We start from the raw sequence: 19,466 nt of genomic DNA, 5'->3' as shown, positions 1-19,466 counted from the left end.
CGATCCAAACCTTTCACTGCAAACTGAACCCTGCCTATATAAAGCCTATTTTTTTAAATGAGTAAGGCAGAAATTAGTATATTTTAAACACTGCTTTCAACAGCATGTGTGGGATTTATCCAACTGATTACAGAAATTTTCCACTTAATCAGATGAAATTACACGACACAGCATACTAATTGCATGAGTCTCAAAATTCATTTTCTTCAGCTTTGAAGCACACAAAGTGTATAAGAAAAAGCAAGTACATTTGGATATTATATTCCAAAATGGTCTCTAATATTTTCAGAATATTTCCAATTTGTAGTGCAGTAACATGATGCAAATCTTATAATACAATTTCTAGACAATGTGATATAAACATCACTTCAAGTTACTCTAGACCTTTTAGAGACTTAACCAAGACCTGACCTAAAGTTCATAAAAACATCTTCTGTTAGCAGACGTTGAATTCTTCCTAACTGTAATGCAAGTAATAAAAATACAGGAAAAGTAGAAAGCACTTTAATGTTCCTACCATTTCCTTGAAATGAGAAACATCGCTGTTCCGTACATAGATTGCACCCTTCATTTAGATACTCCTAACGTCACAAACTAAGAATATGCTCTAACGATCACAAAGCAATTGAATTAATGCTCTTGAAAAAGCAACCCTCTCAGACAAAACATCGCAACTGAAAGTTTGGATTTATCTCACTTTACTTCACTTTTCAACAGCCTGGACCAACACATTTGGTCAGCCCTCCCGCTCTAGCTGAGGGGTAGCAATTCCCACACTGAAAGGGAGCGGAGAGCATCTTTAACACACATCATTTTAAGATTGCTTGCAATTTTCTGACCAGACCCTAAAATAAGCTATTTTTTACACGTTATAAATAGACTTAATCAGTTAGCGATTGAGTCAGTTGAAAGTACAAGCACTTATTCAAAGCTGCTTGTTGTAGCCGTGCAGCACTTATGTATCGTATCGCTCTCTAAGATTTCCAAAGCTCATCACACCGGACGGGAGTGCATAACTTGCGTACTTATCAAGGATCAGAAGATGTAAGACCAGAGAAATTCATTTCCAAGGAAACTACTCCAAATACAACACAGGCACGGACTTACTGGAAAAAAAATCCAAAATGGAAGGGAATTCACATTCCCTAAAATGCACTGCATGTACTAGGAGACTCAGAACATATATTTCACTGCATATTTTCAGGAATTTTAAAATCTGTTCAAAGAACACAAATCTCCCTAAACCTTGAGCTATTACTCACTAAAGAATAAATTAACTCTTTCACGTCATTTTTATGCCTACATAAGCCATTTCTCCCTATTTCTATTCACCCCTTAAAACACCAGTATCCCTAAAATCAAACCAATAATTTCAACATTAAATATATTTTGCAAATCAGTCTCTTAAAACTAACTCCTTAAAGTTGGCAGTAAATAACCATGCACGGTCTACAGAATGTATTTTTGTATCAAAATCTTAGAAAAATACTAGATTGATAAACATTCCTCCAAGAAACGTAAAGCACTTCATGAAGCATACATCCAAAGTCTGCATTTTACCACCAATAGACATGTGGGGCTGAGGTTTCAACATCCTAAAACAGCCAATTCCATGGCTGCAGGCATCAAAATTGAGTGTAAAGCTTTGGCCCAATATCCTTAATTAACTTCATTTAGCCTTTAAAATGTGCAGAAAACTTCCAGCTGCCAAATGAGTCATTAGGTAATCTGCTAATAATGCTTTCCTGAATCTACACACAGGCCACAGCACTTACAGTAATTTAAGACTGAAAAGGGTCTCTTGGGTTATTGAATTTGGGTCCACATGACTGCCTACTACTTGGTCATGTGAAGTTTTTCAAAAGCACTGATCAGGCTACAGCGACACCTTAAGAAAGCGATTGGTACCTTTTCCTCTACCAATGGCAATTAAGACAGTGCTCCAAGATCTCGCTGTTCTGAGAAACCTTCTTCTAAGTAATCTCAGCTGGACATGAAATCTGAAGCATAAGCAATAATTAATGCCAGTTATATTAACTACTATTCTACCGTAACTTTGGAGAAACAAGAAGTGCACATCCCACAATCTCAAGCTACTTTTACAGAATCACCTCTCCTCTGCTTGCCAAAACCTCTGACTTCCCTATACAGCATCTTGTATCATCTAGTAATACGACATCCCTCCTGAAGTATGTGACTAGAATAGAATAGAATAGAATAACAATCTTTACTATTTTAGCCATTAACCATTACGAAAATGATTCACAGTATTACAACCACAACATCTCAGTGCCCTACACTGATATATTTTCCTGAAGAAATGAGATTATAAAAATCATAGCCACATTTTATAAAATTAAGATGTACATATGTGTTCAATTATCCAACAATGCTGAATGCAACTCTACATTGCCATAATCTAAACAACAAAAATAAATGGGATTTGTGGGTATTTTGATCACTAAAAAAAAGAAAAGCGTCTTCTTTTATATCAGCATATTTTAAAATATTCAGCATGTAACACTTGAAAATTCAAAACTAATAGTTTTAATTTCAAAGACCAAATAACCACATTGCCTTACTTCTAACTTACTCAGTTTGTAAGGTCCTACATCTGTGCAAAAGTCAAATTTTTTACTTCTGCTGCTGCTAGAAAGACCCAAAGAAAGGAGAAAATATTCCAAATTTAGAAAAGAAAACACTAAACTGACCACGGATGCATTATTGGCAACTGCAAACTAAAGCATCAAATGATTAAAGATAAAACTCTCCCCTCTACTTCTTTTCAGGTATGTAAGTGAATATGCTGCTCAAAATGCATCAGGAGAGCGAAGAAAAGAACATCAGGAAATTTCTGAGAGTGAGGAAAACAAAAACGAGAACACGAAAGGCCGTAAAACAGAGTAGGTCAAATGTAAACAGGAAATTAAAAGGGTGAAGAAGAATTTTAAGATCCCCCTTGCAAGAGATGATCATGCTGAGACTAAAATGTTCCTTAAATACTTTGAAAGATGAAAGACAGCTGGGGGGTTGGCAGGATCATTTTTCAACAGAGGTATGAAAACACTAGTCAAGGATGAGACGATCACAGCAAAGAAGCTCATCAAATTCTTGGCATCTGGCTTCACCAATGAAGATGATGAGATCATGGCATCTCACACAACGTGTTCTTTGTAACATCAGAACAGCTACATCCACATGAAGCACATATACAGGAAGTACTAGACCAGCAAAATCATTAAGTCATGTGGACCAGATGGCATTGACCCAAGAGCTCTGAAGGTCCTGAAAGGACCACTGATACTACCTTCCAATCCTGGTAAGACAGTAGAGTTCATACAAAATGATAATATTGCTGAGCTCATACACATCCAATCGGAAAAAGACAACAGAGCTTTTGTAAAGGAAAATACTGCCTTGCTACCTGCAGGGAGTTCAGGGGATGGAGAGGAAAGCATGTGGATAAATGAAGATACAGTGGACTCCCATTTTCAGAAAGCCTTTGACAAAGCTTCCCACCAAAGACTATTAAAGAAATTAAGTTAGAATGGAATTGGAAAAAGGAGCTTCTTGTGGACTGAAAGTTGCTCGAAGGATAGGAAGCACAAGTAGGGCTTAACAGTCACTCTTTCTTCTGGATTCCCAACGAACCAGGTTTATTCAAATTCAGTGACCCAAAGAAGGATCACACCATAAAATCTTCAGATTTGCAGAAGATACTAAGCTCTTTTGAGCAGTTAAATTCCATGCCAATGGTAAGGAACTCAAAGGATGTTATAAAACTGAGCAAGAAAGCAAAGAGGCACAGGACAAGCTTCATCTCAGGTCAATAGAAGATGCTCTGCTTCAAGGAAAAAAATCTAAACCTCACTAATATTCTCACATCAACTTTGAGCGGAGAGGAGATCCGGGAGCCACAGTTCACAGCTCTCTGTGTTCAACCACAGCCAGAAAAGCCAAAAAACTTTGTCTGTCACCAAGAAAAGCAACAAAACCAAGTCAGAGGATGTCATTTTGCTGCTATATAAAACACTGGTATACCCGACACTTCTGGTCTCTCCAACTCAAGAAATAGGGTTAAGAGAAGGTACAGAGCAGGGCAACTCAAATGATTCAGAGGATGGAGCAGCTGCCTTACAAAGAGAGACTAAAAAACTTGGACTTCTTCAATTTGAAGAGCATAAGACAGAGGCGGTAATATGATCAAAGTTTATACAAGCATTACAGCAGAGCATGGTGAATGCAGAGCCATTGCTTACCAAATCCCACAATATTATGAGGAATGTGATGAAACTATATTCAGATCAGCTTAACAAAGATAAAAACCAGCACGTCTTTACATAGCAGGTAATGATTTTATGAAGCTTGCTGTCACAAGAGATTGTAGAGGCAGACAGCATCAGCAAGTACAAAAAAAGGATTAGACAAATTTAAGACCACCACCTTGGTAGGTCGTCCCTTTAATCTGCCATGGGGGGAGAAGTACCAGCAGAATGGACTGCAGCCAAACTCACATGCTGCTCCTGAACAGCCTGTCCTACTCCAGTGTTGAAGATGGATTATTGTCTGATCTAGTAAAAAAATTTGCAGGTTGGATTTTTCCCACTATGTTGATAGTATCTCTTTGGTTTAAAGTCTGATGTTTGTGTTTGTAAGTGGACCAAAGCCCTCATTTACCAAAATAATTAATATTTGGATTGTTGACAGATCAGGCCATTGAAAAAAAAAAAAAGAGAGAGAGAGAGAGAAATGCTAGTATTTGATATTGTTTGATGCCCTCCTGTGACACTTCCTAGTCATATGACTTTGCAAAGTTGCGTACTGAAATAAAACTGATGTTCTTCTTTTTAGTATTGTGGAGAGTTTGGTATATTTTCACCATCTGCAGGGGGATGCCTTCAAGCAGACAGTCTTCATTACATTACAAGGTAAAGTCTCACAGCTCATATTAACTTAGAGCCCCTTAAAATCTTCCATGAGTTCAGTAGATCAAAAATTACTTTTATTATTAAAAAAATGTGACAATCAAACTCTTGATTTTTTATCAAAATTATGACCTGGGAATTCCAAGCTTGTGATTTTCTTGACAATCTCTGTACGGCAGCTTCCATTACTGTCACTTACACTGACAGATTTTTCATTAGTTATGTCAAAATAAAAATTGATTTTTATCTACTGAGAATAAAAACTTCATCAGCCGCTCAGTGCAAGGTTACTTTTTTATTGAAGATTCTTGATCATATTGAAGGGAGCCTGACATCTGAAAATTAAAACATTAAAGAAGAACTATGTTATACCTGTGAATTTATACAGCTAAAATTTGTCAAAATAAAATTGAAAATCGGTATCATCATGTTGACTATACAACATTGCTTGAATTTCAAGAAAACCTTAATAAAAAGAAGTACCTTCAAGAACTGATCACTCAGTGGCACACATGGAGCTATGTTGGGGGGGTACCTAAAGCACCGTGCTTGCCTCAGCCGAGATGCCCCAGACTGCTGCTGCTAACACATCCTCCAGGTTGCATTAGTGACAGAGCAATCACAAAAAGTGGCAAGTTGCATATGCTCAGTCTGTCATTGTTGATGACAGATATCCCTGTCCCATTAAATAAAAAAAAAGTCTAGCTAGCTTTGAGAAAACAGCTTTCCAAAATCTCAGAATGAAAGCCAGCCACACTCCCTCCCACTCCCCACCACAACACTAACCTGTGATTAAGCATCATCATTTTCATGTAATAATAAAACAGTATGTTCTTCCAAAGTTATTCTTATACTCCATATTTTGGGGATCCTTTATGTGGATGGACTCTAGCCTAAGTGAAACTGTAATACAAATAAATGCAATTATACAGCTTATGCAGTGCAGTTTTTCCTCAACTTTGCTCTCCCTTCATGTTCCCTTCCAACCTACACTGGGGAAATAGATTTTGCATTACTGTTGTTAAAATAAAAAGGAAAAAAAAAAAAGCTTTCCGCTTCCTCTACTTGGAATATACAGTAATGCAGTAAAACATGAAGTAAATATGAAGTAAATATGAAGTAAATATGAAGTAAATATGAAATTGCAGAGAAATTGCCACAACAAAAATATCTTGGTACCAAGGTGAAGTTCAGTTAGCAGATTGATTTAAAAATAGAGGTTATAGAACATAACAAATATGAATAGAATATTGCCATATTAGGATGAAATATTACACTAGGAATTAAAAAACAAACAAAACCTCCCTATTTTAGATATAAACTTCATGCTAGATTGAGAATCAGAGAAGAAACTTTATCTGCAGTTCAAGTACTTAAACTCTTAACTTCCACCCATGTACAACATGTTAATCTTGCTCTGTTCTCATTAATCAGGGCATGAAACAGTTGTAATACACTGAAAAAGGATAAAACACTTCACAAGACTGTGACTTCGTGTTATTACACAGCTCAGCTAACTTAAAGTAGTATGTTATAGCTACCATTTGGAGCTTCAATTTCAATTTTCCTTTTAAATTACACATGCTCTGTGCAGAGAGATTTAAAACAATTAAGTCTGCCTGGTTTTGAGATAGAAGAAAATAAATGGTACGTATGTCAGGCAGAAAAAAAACCCTGAAAAAATAAAACCCATAATAAACAGACAAAGCACTCAGCTGGCACGACTTTTCTTTACCAGAGTTATTTAGGTCTTGGTCTCAACGAAATAGGAGGAGCACTCAACACACATGCCAGTCTGTAAAATACATGCAGTACAGGTTCAAAATAAACCATTTTGCCATCTCACACAGCAAAATGTGAAGAAAAAAAAAATTACGTTTCTGCAGAAAAAAAAAGCAAACTCTTAGAATCACAGAATCATTAGAGTTGGAAGGGACCTTCAAAGGTCATCTAGTCCAACCCCCCTGCAAGAAGCTGGGACATCTCTGAAGTTGCTCAGAGCCCCGTCCAACCTGGCCTTGAATGTTTCCAGGGATGGGGCATCTACCACCTCTCTGGGCAACCTGTTCCAGTGTTCCACCACCCTCACTGTATTTTTTCCTAATATCTGAATCTACCTCCCTCTATTTTAAAACCATTACTCCTCGTTTTATGCAAATAACAGTTGATCAATTATTTGAGGAAATAACAAAAGCATCATATAGCAAAAGTATATTAAAAACCGCTACAAGCTTTTAAGCAACCATTTCTTGAAAACAAATCATAACTTAAGCTTGTCATAATAAACCTTCTGTGTTTTACTTCTTGCATTTTTAATTTTTCCCTCTCCAAGCAGGTTTAAGTAAATTCCAGTGATGCTATCAGACTTCCTAGGAGCTATGCTGGGTAGAAAGGAGCCTATGCAGAGCCACTTAAGAGTTCGCGACTCTCCAGGGAAAGCTGGGGAACAATTCATTTCCTTTCCACACCTCTATCTGACTTTCGCTGATCAAGTCAGGAAAGAGAAAAAGCTTTTAGCAACAGAATTCACACAAGGCCAGGAAGAATGGTAGAACAGAATAGAATAGTTCAGTTGGAAGGGACTTAGAACCATCATCCAGTCCAAAGCATACACACTGTAAACATACAATTTCAGGACATCTCAGTCTCACGCAGATGTGTTTAAGAAGAGTTACATTCTCAGAATCTTTATATTTATTTATGTCTTTGAAGAGATGAAAAATGTAAAAATACCATTCCATCCACCCACTTCTTAACCTTCTCTAAATCATCAGTTATTGTTAGCAAGTGATCAGTCATTGCAGTTGATATCTTACTCAATACTCAAGTCTATAGAGACAGACACCAGTTTCACAGATGCTGTAGCCCTGTGATCTGCAGATTCCTGATATGCTTAGAATTACAGAGAAGTTTATTAACTGAATACCCAGGCATTCCTAAATTTTTCTAGTGCTTCCAATTGCTGCCGATACCGAGATTACATGCTTTATCTAATTCAGTGGCAGCACTCCATTGCAAGTTTATATTGGCCTCAATTTTGTTTTACTGGACTGCACATAAAATCCTGGATACACATTAATCACATTTTTAATTACACCTTCTAGCATTTTTTCCACTAACAGTCTTAGCTTAATACCCTACTTCTAGAATTAAACCAATAAAAACCTTAATTCCATAATAACTCAAAAGCAAGGATCTCTTGCTTACCTATACAACTTTTCAGGCACGGGGAGACAAATAATAATATATTTCCCACTATTAAGAAATTCAGCTTTAAGCAAGAAGGCTGGGAGTCTAATTTGAGTGAAAATAGCAAAATTATACTACAGAAATATGCAACAAGAAAAAAAAAAGGCAATGTACAGCAACACCACTTAGAAAAGGTAATTTATTGCAGATAGAGAAAAATCCTTTTGATTACCATCAAAATTATTTAAAGAAAGCAGAAATAGAAGACAGATACACCACAGACTGGAAATCTATTCTGAGTTTGACCATAGATTTTATGTGTGACCTGGGGCAAATCAGTTACTGTGCATTTTTTGGTCTCCATAATGCAAAAAAATACCTTCTTTATTCTCCTCCAGAAGAGCTTGGCTGTGATTTCTTGCCATTTTATTGAGCGTCTCACTAGAAGTGGCATTTCATTTTATTCAAATTTGTTAATGAATGACTTTTTGAATGATGGGGGGACTTCACAAGTAATAAAAGTGGAACTAAAAAAATTCACAATTCCTATCCTTTATGATCAGAATGACAGAAAAAAAAAAAAACAGAACTGTAAACAAAGCTGCAGGATAAAAATCTGCATTTTGAGACAAGGAATAACACAGAACTTTTTTAATACTTGTACTCTGTAACTAACACTAGTACTGTAGGTGCAGGTCACATATATTTACAGCTAAGGAGCATAGTTGTTGCAGAATCACAGAACAGTTGAGGTTGGAAGGGATCTTTGAAGACCATCTAGTCCAGCCCTCCTCACAAAGCAGAGGCACCTAGAGCAGATCGCCTGAGACTACATCCAGTCAAGTTTTGAATATCTCCATGGATGGAGACTCCATAACCTCCCCGGGCAACCTGCTCCAGTGTTCAATCACCCTCAAAATGGGGGGGACGAGGGGGGGAAGCTTTTTTCTTGGTTTAAATGGTATTTTCTGTATTTCAATCTGTAATATTTTCAATATTACATATTCATAAGATCCTCCTGAGCCTTCTCTTCTCCAGGCTAAGCAGTCCCAGCCCTCTCAGCCTCTTCTCATATCAAAGATGCTCTAGTCTCTTCATCATCTTCATGGCCCCAGTAACAACCCACGGACTACACCAGTAGTGATTGATGTCTAACTGGACTTTGTGCCACTTATCAGAAGACTTTGAGCCTAGCAGCTCAGTCAATTTTCAGTCCGTCTCACCATCCATTTATCCAGCTTGTACTTCATCGGTTTGTCTATGAGAGAGTTATGGGAGATAGTGTCAAGAGTCTCACTAAACTGAAGATAACATCCACTGCTCTCTCCTCATCCACTGAGCTAGTCATGTGGCTGCAGAACTGCTATCAGACCGATGGCTTCCTCTTCACAAAACCATGCTTACTCCTCCCAATCACCATGTTGTCTTTCATGGATTTTTATTTGTCGCTGGCCTTCACACCCCTTGCTAGATTCAAATAGAGGTGGACTTTGGCTTTCCTAACCCCATCCCGGCATGACTGTTTCTCTAAATTCCTTCTGGGTCACCTGTTGCTGCTTCCACCTTCTGTACACTTCCTTTTTACGTCTGAGTTTTTTCAGAAGTGTCTTGTTCGTCAATGCAGTAGACAGCTCTCAAGATCCTAAGACTATCACAAATAGCTAGATTTTCACTCTCTGTCTTTCACTTTACCTTCTTAGTTCTAGAAGCTAAATTCCTTGTAGAAAAATGACCTTTTTTTCTAAAGTTTGTTTTTCCTACAATTCCTTACAAATACTATTGAGATATCCCTTGCATAATTTCACCCAATCAGGATTTTCTTATATGAAAATATAGCATTTCTAGACAATGTCTGGAGCCCAGATTGGCACCAAAAATCCCAGTTCCAGTTACTGTATTTTAATAATCTTGGAGTTACTAAATGTAATCAGTAAATACTTTATAACTTGGTGTGTTTCGGAGAAAAATTTAAAAAACAGTTTGTGATATAGTACTGCCAAAGAGATCTGAAGTTTACTTTCTAGGCCACTAACAGTCCTCTGTAACCTCTGGTAGGTGGCTTATCCATTGCACCTCAATTCTGAACAGAGAGAAAAGGAATAATACTTCATCACCTCAAAGAGACGTTATGCTGACACGTTCACTTGTTTGTGCAGCTACATAAAAACATTACACGTGTACCTACTGAACCACTACAAATTTAGGAAACGGATTTTTACCACAAGAGTACTGACGAATTCCCCAAAACAGCAAGGCACTTTTAGTAAAGGACAGAGTCTCAGCTGTTTCTAGTGATTTTCATAGTAAAAACCTATTTTCCTTCCCAGTCTTTAACAGCAACCTCAGTGGAAGCAGAATTCTCATGTTACAATGACAGGAGGAAATTCTCTCTTTTGAGACGATCAGACTGGAGAGCAGAAGAATAACATACATCGGACCCTCCCTTCCCCTCTGTTTACTGACAGGAAATAGGAGCCTGTAATTACTTTTGAATTCACATTCCCTTTGTGGCCAGGCTCATTCATGTCCATGCTATTTTCTCTCATTCAGAAAACACAGTAAAGCTGCTTCTTCCAAAACACGTCTCCAACTGGAACAGGGCAGATCAGTTACTCTCAGAGCTTTATACAGGGTGGCTCATGCTTGTCTATGCATCAAGAAACATCTTCTCTGGCTCTACATAGGCTCCAGCCCTTACTCTATGTCCAGACTCTTGAGTTGTAGAATACAACGCAATGCCTTCCTTCAGTCTATGGGAAAATCAGGGAGTAGATCTTCTTGAAACATATTTCACATGAGGGAGGAGGAGGAAACTGGGCGCAGTTAGCATGGACTCACCAAAGGTAAATCATGCCTGAATATCAGGGAACCTTTTCTAAGACCCCTGCATCAGACGATAGCATAGCACCTCCCATTCCACTTGTAGTTCATAGCTCCTATTGCTAAAATATAAAAAATGTAATAGTCACTTTTCTTCTTTTGGCAAAGTGTGACTTTGCCTTTTCAGTTTTAAGCAGCTTGATGGTAGCTTTTTACATTTAAACAATTCAAATTGCTATTAACAAAACAGCCCTAGTATAAAAACAAGCAAAACTAGAAACATGGAAATAAATGTGCTAGAATAAAACTTGACTATAGCTGTCATTAGGATTTTTTTTTCATTGAGGAAAGTACTTTCCACATAAATAAATTCTCAGATTTATAAAATCTGTCACTTTACATATCCACTGTGTAAGAGGATTTGGCACCTTGAAGGTAAGAGCACTTCTGTGTTTTACAGTGTGCTTGCTTTCAGGCTGTGATGCAAAAGCTACCTTCCAGGGGAGCTAAAAAATGCAAATTATATTTCAGCCTCAATAAAACCTCAAAAATACTCTGAAATCTTTAACAATGTATCCACCATATCCACTAACAAAATCAGAGACTCATAAAGGATCTAGAAGAGGCATTAAAAGACCTTTTAGTCCACACTCTTCTCCAAGTAATACTAACTGTATACAGATTTGCAGAAATGGGTTATCTATCATCTTATACAGGAGCCTCATTTTTTCACACAAATTTTTTTTTTTTGGCCCATTTGTTGGCAAAAAGGCCCCTGTCATCCAACATCTGCATCAGCAGACAGAAACACATGAGCAGTAGAGGCGCTGCATCTTGTAAGCCTGCATTCACTGCTTCTGTAGAGCTAATCTTCACATGTCCAACTCCCAGTCACAGAATCCCTAGACAGAATGATGGGGGGGTCTAAAAACTGGCTTTTCACATGACCTGACTGTCATTACAAAAATACACCATCCTTCTTTCCGTTCTATTTAAATGAGGCCTGCATCTGCCTTTGTCAGCTATCCTTAAACTATTCCCTTAAGACATTTGCCTACGATGTTCTTAAACCCCCCAGTTACAGAGATCCTCTACCACTAAAATGTTTTCCTTTGTGTAAACCTCCCTTGTTGCACTTTAAACCCATAAAGTGCTATTGTAGAACCATGATACAGATGCAAAATGTCAATAAATGAACTCAAAACTCAAAGGCCATTCCTAATTCACAGTACTTTGTAAGGAGAAAAACAGGCAGAACAGCAATCACTTCATAAGATGTTTGTTATTGCTCTTGATCTGGCATGCCCCAACTTTCTTTTGTTTAAATCAGACTAATTTTTCATCAGAAGAAAATATTATGAACATGTAGTTATTAAATGAGTCATCAGGTTGTTCTGCTTTTTGACCAAAGTGAAAAAAAATTACATCTAGAGGGATTTTTAAATAGAACAAAGATGCAGAATTGCAAATGTTATTCTACAGAGGATATAGGGTATGAAAGTCTTCTATCCTGCTATATACTATGATGAGGTTTAGCATACAGCGCTTGAGGTAGATATGATTACGCCATGTGAAGCCTCTCAATAAAGCACCATCTTCAAGAGCATTTATGAGCGAGAAGCTCTACTCTCCTCTGGGATGTGGATCGAGTGTCCTACTTATTTCACTGACTTCTCATATAGAAGTGGAAAGCATGGAAAATACATTTTAAGAAAAGATGTGGTTCATCAGATTTCATTTTATGTTTCCTCATCATGTTTCTTTGGTATCTACTCTTTTCTGTTCAAAATACTTTTATTCTCCTAATTCCTTACTTGTATTTAATACAGGCACTATAAACTTTTGAGATTCATCCCATTTCTAAACATTAAGTACTTCTAAAACGTCTGCAGTTGCTCTTTTCCCTGTGACAAGAGCCAGTGGACTTTCCCAGATAAACCCTAGAAAAACTTGCCCACTTTGTTTCCTATGCTGTGATGATCAAAGAAGGGCAGATGCAGCCACTGTGCAATGTTTTGGATTAAGCAGCCAACAACAGTAAGTTTGAGTTGAGATAACTTCATTAGGAGCTTCAATGGCTGAGGCACAAGCACACATGTTTCAGGACCAGTAATCTGGAGCACAAATGCAGGGCAGCTGCTCCTTAGCACTAAACCCACCGAGATTTCTGACCCAGAGCATCCCTTTTTCTTTGCACACTTGTGCTGGAGGCTGAGTTAGGTTAGAACCTTCTCCATGCACAGCAGAAGTAATAGAAAACAAGCTAAAATCATTGAAAATGTATTAATCAGATCTAAGCTGTATGATGAAAATTTTAAATATACAGGATGATTTTCAATCTTCTTTCAAATTAGCTAGGCTTCAAAGAAAAGGCTGGGTAATTATAGCCTTATGCTACCTCAATTAAAAAAAAAGTAGTTCTAGCTATTTCTTATAATGCTTTTCTGGTTAAAAAATGAAAACCTCTTTAGACGGAATATTTTAAGAAAAAAATGATTAGCCCAAAATATCAATTGCACAAAGATATTGTGAGTTTATTAGTTGATTCCAGACAGTAGTTAGAGGTGCTGATCATAAGGACCCGAATGAGAGAAAGGTGACAACAAAGTCAAAGCACTCACATCAAGAGTAATTTCTGAGTCACCTGAACTCATTCCTTTCACTTCTTCCAATCGGATTCCTGATATGTTCTTATACTAGCAAGAAGTCTGGGAATAAATGTGATTAACACTCCTCTTTTTTTTTTCTTCCCTTATTTTTATTACCAAAGAGATGCTTCCCAGCTAAACCATCTGTACACTTCATATCTTGCTGTGCTAGCCCCATTGATTCATTCGGAGAAACAGAAGAAAAACGACAGTTGCCTATTTATATGTACGATACACTGGCTTTATTTATCTAGGCTGAAACTACCATCACTAGCAATTCTAGAGACATGGCAGGTAACACTGAAAAAAAAAAAATGAAGTGTCCTACAATCTAAGACAAGTTTTAAATCTGCAGTGCTGATTTTAAAGCTGCTCCATTGATTTATCCCATCAGCTGCAGAGGCTGTAAGTGTTTTCCTTTAACACCACAGTTCGTAGCTGATTTTCAGGTTGCCAGCTGAAAGGTGATCAATCAGTGAAACTGGTTAACAGCAGCCAGAGATTTCAAGATGGCTTTTGATCAAGCTTCATTGAGCAGCAGCCTCTGAGGGGGCTCATTTGCTCTACAGTTACCCAAACTGACAGAGGATTATTCATCTAATGACGTTGTAGTTGCTGCTTTCAAACTGTTGTTCAAGACGTTGAATAGGCTTTCCACACGCAATATGAGCATACAGCAAAAACTTAAGGTATTTTAATTACAAAAGAGAAAATACTTCTCACCAGATTTTTCTGTCTAAACTACGAATCAGAACTGCGAAACCCTCAGGGACTTTTTCTTACACTTCAAAATGTAGCTCCACACCCTCAGAAGGGGGAGAATCTATCAAGGTCTAGGCATACGTTCCCTTTCATTAACTGGTGTGGTAAATGGCCTGTCAACACAATACCATGGGTGCCATCACCAACAACAGCCTTAAACCTCTTTATTCTCCACTGGAAGTCATGGTTTAATTTATATACCTGTTAGTTAATGAAGGTTTTCAACTCACAAGAGAAGCCCGTAGGGGAAAACACACAGACAGGCGCTGACAAGCTAATAGATAATGAGAACGGCAGGACACCTTGAGGTAGGTTGGTTATTGAAGGCTAATGGGCTCCTCCATCTTCTTTGTGCCCACCCCATCTATCTGGAACACAGCACCGAGCCCCAGAAGCCAATTTAATTAATGGGTCCTGCCAGGCACCGAGACTTTTGCTTTTTTTCTGCTTTAGAAACTGTTTGGGTTATAGTTTGGAACAAGAAGGTAGAAGGTTTCTTTGTGTGTTTTCTAATACTGTTTAAGGCTGATGGAACAACAACAATATTAGTTTTCTATATTTAAAAACATTGGCTGTCCAAGATTCAGACACAGGTTAGGGATGTTGAGTTCTTATGTTTCCAATACAGACCATATTTTTTTATTATTACTTATACTCCTTTATTCATTTTAAGATTCAACCTCAATGGGGTGGGCATTTAATGAAAAGCATAACTAAAAATAAATTTTCTGACACATAAAGCAAAGTAACTGGGGGAGGAGGGGGGCGTTTTCTTTGCAGGTTGGGGTTGGGTTTGTTTTTTTTTTAAAGAAGTTTAACAGTATTTTTACTTTCTACTGCCTTAATCACCAAAGATGATTGCAAATACTGCTGTGCCTTGGAGCATCCTTTTGATGCCATTTATATTTGGACCAAATCAGGTTGAATCTGGTCCAGGGCACAAAACAAGGAGTTACTGCCACAAAGAGCCTGCAGCTTTAAACAATCAAGATATAAAAAAGATGTGCTAAGACACCCTGAGGAAGGAATAAGTCAGTTTTTAACTGAGGAGCAACAAAATTTATATTACTGTTTTAATACCAAAAGGAGACAAAGGCATTTAAATGGAGAGAGAAAAGTGGTGTGATATGCGTGAAATGAGAAAGAAGATCCTTAAAGCAGCACTGGAACCAAAAAAAAAGGACAAGGAAGAAAAAAGACAGGAATAAAAAAGGTGTTGGAAAAGCTAATTCTTATAGCAACTTCCTAAGTAATGCCAACTTTATCACAATATTATGTGAAAAGGAGAACACGTGCTGATTTTTGTTATCTCCCAATACTCTCTCTGTCTAATGTCTTGAACAAATATGAAGATAAAACACAAGCACAGTACCCTTCTAAAAAGGGTGATTTCCTTTTAGATGCAAATAATCCACAAAAGCTTTTATTCCTTTTAATAAAAACTGGATTATAGCTCATGACCACGCGGGGGTAGTAGTGTGATGGCGATGTTCAAGTACAGTGTCTTGTGCTCAGCAGCACACAGTAACACAAGCACGGTGGCTGTGTGAAGTAAGCCTATTTCTGCAGCAGGTTTTTAATTCTTTATAGCACACATACTTGAACTATAGGATGTACACACATGCAGCCAGTTGCAGTATCAAAATTCACATTCAGGAGACTCAGGGAAGAAGTGTTGTAAGGTATCCCTTCCTTTTATGAAGGATTTGCAGTGGAAAAAACAAACAGTCACAAATTAACATTTAGTGAGAAAATACATAACAGAGTTTTGGCAGTCATTTACTGAAAGCTGACATTTTCAGTCCCTAAGTTAAAGAAGAATAAACATTTTTACTAAGGCAAGGTGGTAAGTTATCAATGGTTAGTCACTTCTGGACTTAAATATAGTCTTGAATTTTCTATACATAAAAGACGATGCTCAGCCTTTACTCTTACAAAAAGAAAGGTTAATTCCTATTATCTTTTTAAAATAAAATAAGGTCAGTCTTTTTTTCTCATCGTTACATCAGCCAGTATCATAAATAACTCACAAGAGTTGGTCTTGTGAAAGTCACTTGCCTTTTTTAAGGTAAGTATATAAATATTTATTAGATTTGTACTGCATGCAAACATAACAGAGGAGAAAAAAGGCGAAAGTGGTTACTTGCTATATAAATAGCTATAAGTACATACAAGATCACACAGTGCAGCTAAGCATTAGAACAAATTGGTTGTGCCATATGATTTGTTCTTACTCAGCTACGCTGATTCAGACTTTCAGTCTTTTACTTACATATATTCTATTTTTGACATATAATAATATGTATTACAAATATATATTATTGTTACACATATAAGGGTTCCAAATGCATTTGATAGCATTCTTATACCTGGTCACAGACTGCCAAGAGAACACAAGCAGGAAAAGAAAGAAGTCTTGAAGTTGGTAAGCCAAGCTGAGCTACAGGCCACCGATTCGTTCCTCTCCAATCTTTTTTTCCCCAACGCTTTCTCAAGTAATATCTTGCAAAGTCAGTAAACCCCAACCTTCCTACCATCCATATACAGGCAGCATTTGTACTAAAATCGAAATAAGTATTGTTAGGGGCTTGCCCAGACTTGAAAGTTGATGCAGATTATGGGAGTGTTTGACACTAAAGCATAATAGCTGGTCCATAACCCAATGTGCAGTCACTCTTACCCTCAAGCAAAAGCGTTGCATTCCTGTTTTGCTTAATCCCCAGCTAAAGAACTTCTTCTTTGCTGTCAGGATGATTCATTAAATCAACAGCTACGTCTGAAATAATTCTTCAACAGAGCAAATTCAGCTCTGACAACCCAAGAGAAACACAGGAAGAAAAAAAAAGTCAGAATGGGGCAAGGCATCTCATGGTAAAAACAGATAAAGTCAGGGTGGACAAGCGAGGGAAGCATCATCCTCAGTGGTTACCACTAAACATGACACAACTCAAGAGCATGAAACTTATTCACCACACTAACTCTCTCTGAAGAAGAGGAGGTTGCTTTTAAACAGGAATTTCAAATGTCTGGTTAAATACAGTGTCATCTTACTTTGTCTGAATAATTATACCAATTTTATAATAATATAATAGTAATTAATATATTATCGTTATTACTATTGTAATATCTAAGGGCTTAATTTGTTAGTGAATATCTTTTTTCCCAAGCCACATGAGGCTGTGCAGTTTGCGTTGGCACAACCATGTTGGTAACTAAAATGTTTGTTAAACAGGCTTAAAATGACCATAATCAAAGGGGATCAGAAAAAGCTATTCTTGTTTTTTACTTCATGTGTTCGCTAACTCTTTTACAAAACATGGTAAAGAGTCAATTCTTCCCCTTTCTAAAGCTCTCCACAGTACAGCAGAGAAAGATATTGCCAAACAGTAATAAAACAGGAAAACGCAATTTTAAAAAAACCACACAGAGTATTTTAAGAACATGACAAGTATCGAAAATTTCTTAGAATTATTTAAAGTACTTCTGTGCTTTCATTTGCAACACTGAAAGCTTGCAGGCAGTAAAATAAGGTAAGAGGAACAGTGTATTTTTAGGCTGAGCTGCTGATATGTAGAAAACTTAACTGATTCGTGTAAGATCACAGTGAGTCAGCACCAACAGAACAGTGAATTGAAATCCTAATCCCATTCTGAAAATACTGGATCGACTCATTTCCCACACGCAGTTACTCTGCTTGTATTTTATGCAATACTCTGTTCAAAACTTGAAGTTACTTCTGTAAATGGAATTTTTCATGTTACAACCCACTCTCATAAGTCAATCAAGGAAACATTTCATTACTTTTTAACGTATTTCTGTGATCTCACTTCCCATATCATATTGCATATCCTTTCTTAATGCTAGTTAAACGAGTCAAGTTGGACATTCCAGATGACTGATACGAAATAGTTGTAAGGCATCTTCTTAACAATATGTACAGGAATATTTTTCTACAAAAAAAACCCCTGATCATGAAATAAATAAGCTAAAACCTAGATATCATTATATCTGTAAATCAATGCACAATACTCTTCAGGAATCAGCTGTTCTGGCTTAGAGAAAAAAAATAACATACCATGACAATTTTTTTTTTCATAGAAAATTACTTGACCATTCCAAAATGGCAAAAGGTACTAATAAATGATGCAAAAGAGCCTAAGAAAGTTCACTCTCCCAATCTCATGAAAGGGACCCTGCAGAAAAAAAGCACTTAAGAAGAAGTCTAGAAGAAAACCAGCTTTGCCTGGATGCGATCACTGAAAGCTCCAGCATTATCTGCTGAAAAGAGGGTAGGGTCTTACTCTCACACTGCCTCCAACTGTTAAGGACAACATAGACAAAGAGCCTACCCAAATACTAAGGGCTTCCTTTCTACACATTACCTAAATCTGTAAACCTGCGTGTTTCAAGCTTCATTGAGAGGAGCAGGAGCTGTTTCCCTTGTCAAAGTTACAAGCTTTGAGGGAGTCAAGAAGAGTGTCATAAATGCAGCGAATCCATTCCTGTAGAGCAGAAGTCACAGAGGTCTCAGGGCTGGGTGAAGGCAACTCCGTTTGGCTGGTAGGTACCCAAAGGTCATGCCCAGACAGGTTAAGGAAGAACCCAAAACTTCACTTGGAAGGGCACTAGGGAGTCAGGCAGCCTTTTCTGCCATGACCTCAAATGCCGGCATTTACCAGCCATGCTACAGTTTTAAAATTCTCTTTTTTCTCTTAATTCATGAATGAACCAAAAGGAAGGAATAAAAAACTCAGCTGAATATATTAACTGCTGCATATAAGAAACAGTTGAATTTCTTATTGTTCTGTTGCAATTTCCTCACACCTCCCAAGGCTGCAGCAGCATAGACTACGAGTCACATTATGGGAAGTAGGAAAGATGTGATATTCTGTCTGGAGACAGTCATCACACAAAGATTTCTTAAGCCGTACGTTACATTCCTAGAGCAAAAATCAGATGCATGATACACTTAGTTGTGTAAAGCAGTCTGGAGGCTATGAAATGGTTAGCTTTCTGTTCAAAGAACATTTTCATGAATGTAAGGCCCTTTAAGGTACCTGAAAGACTATAATAATATAATTAGGATATTGTATTTATTTATATTTATATAATATATTTTAAA

The 19,466-nt window shown here is 37.3% G+C and overlaps 1 protein-coding gene across 2 annotated transcripts in view; it reads right to left on the bottom strand.

Moving 5' to 3' along the window:
* DGKH (diacylglycerol kinase eta) overlaps positions 1–19,466 on the bottom strand; it is a 157,898-nt gene that overhangs the window by 73,643 nt on the left and 64,789 nt on the right. The window lies entirely within an intron of this gene.

Source organism: Chlamydotis macqueenii, chromosome 1 (assembly GCF_036417535.1).
Source record: "Chlamydotis macqueenii isolate bChlMac1 chromosome 1, bChlMac1.mat, whole genome shotgun sequence".
NCBI classification, from domain to species: Eukaryota; Metazoa; Chordata; class Aves; order Otidiformes; family Otididae; genus Chlamydotis; species Chlamydotis macqueenii.
The sequence above is the reverse complement of the archived record's forward strand: the minus strand, read 5'-3'. Positions and strand labels throughout refer to the sequence as shown.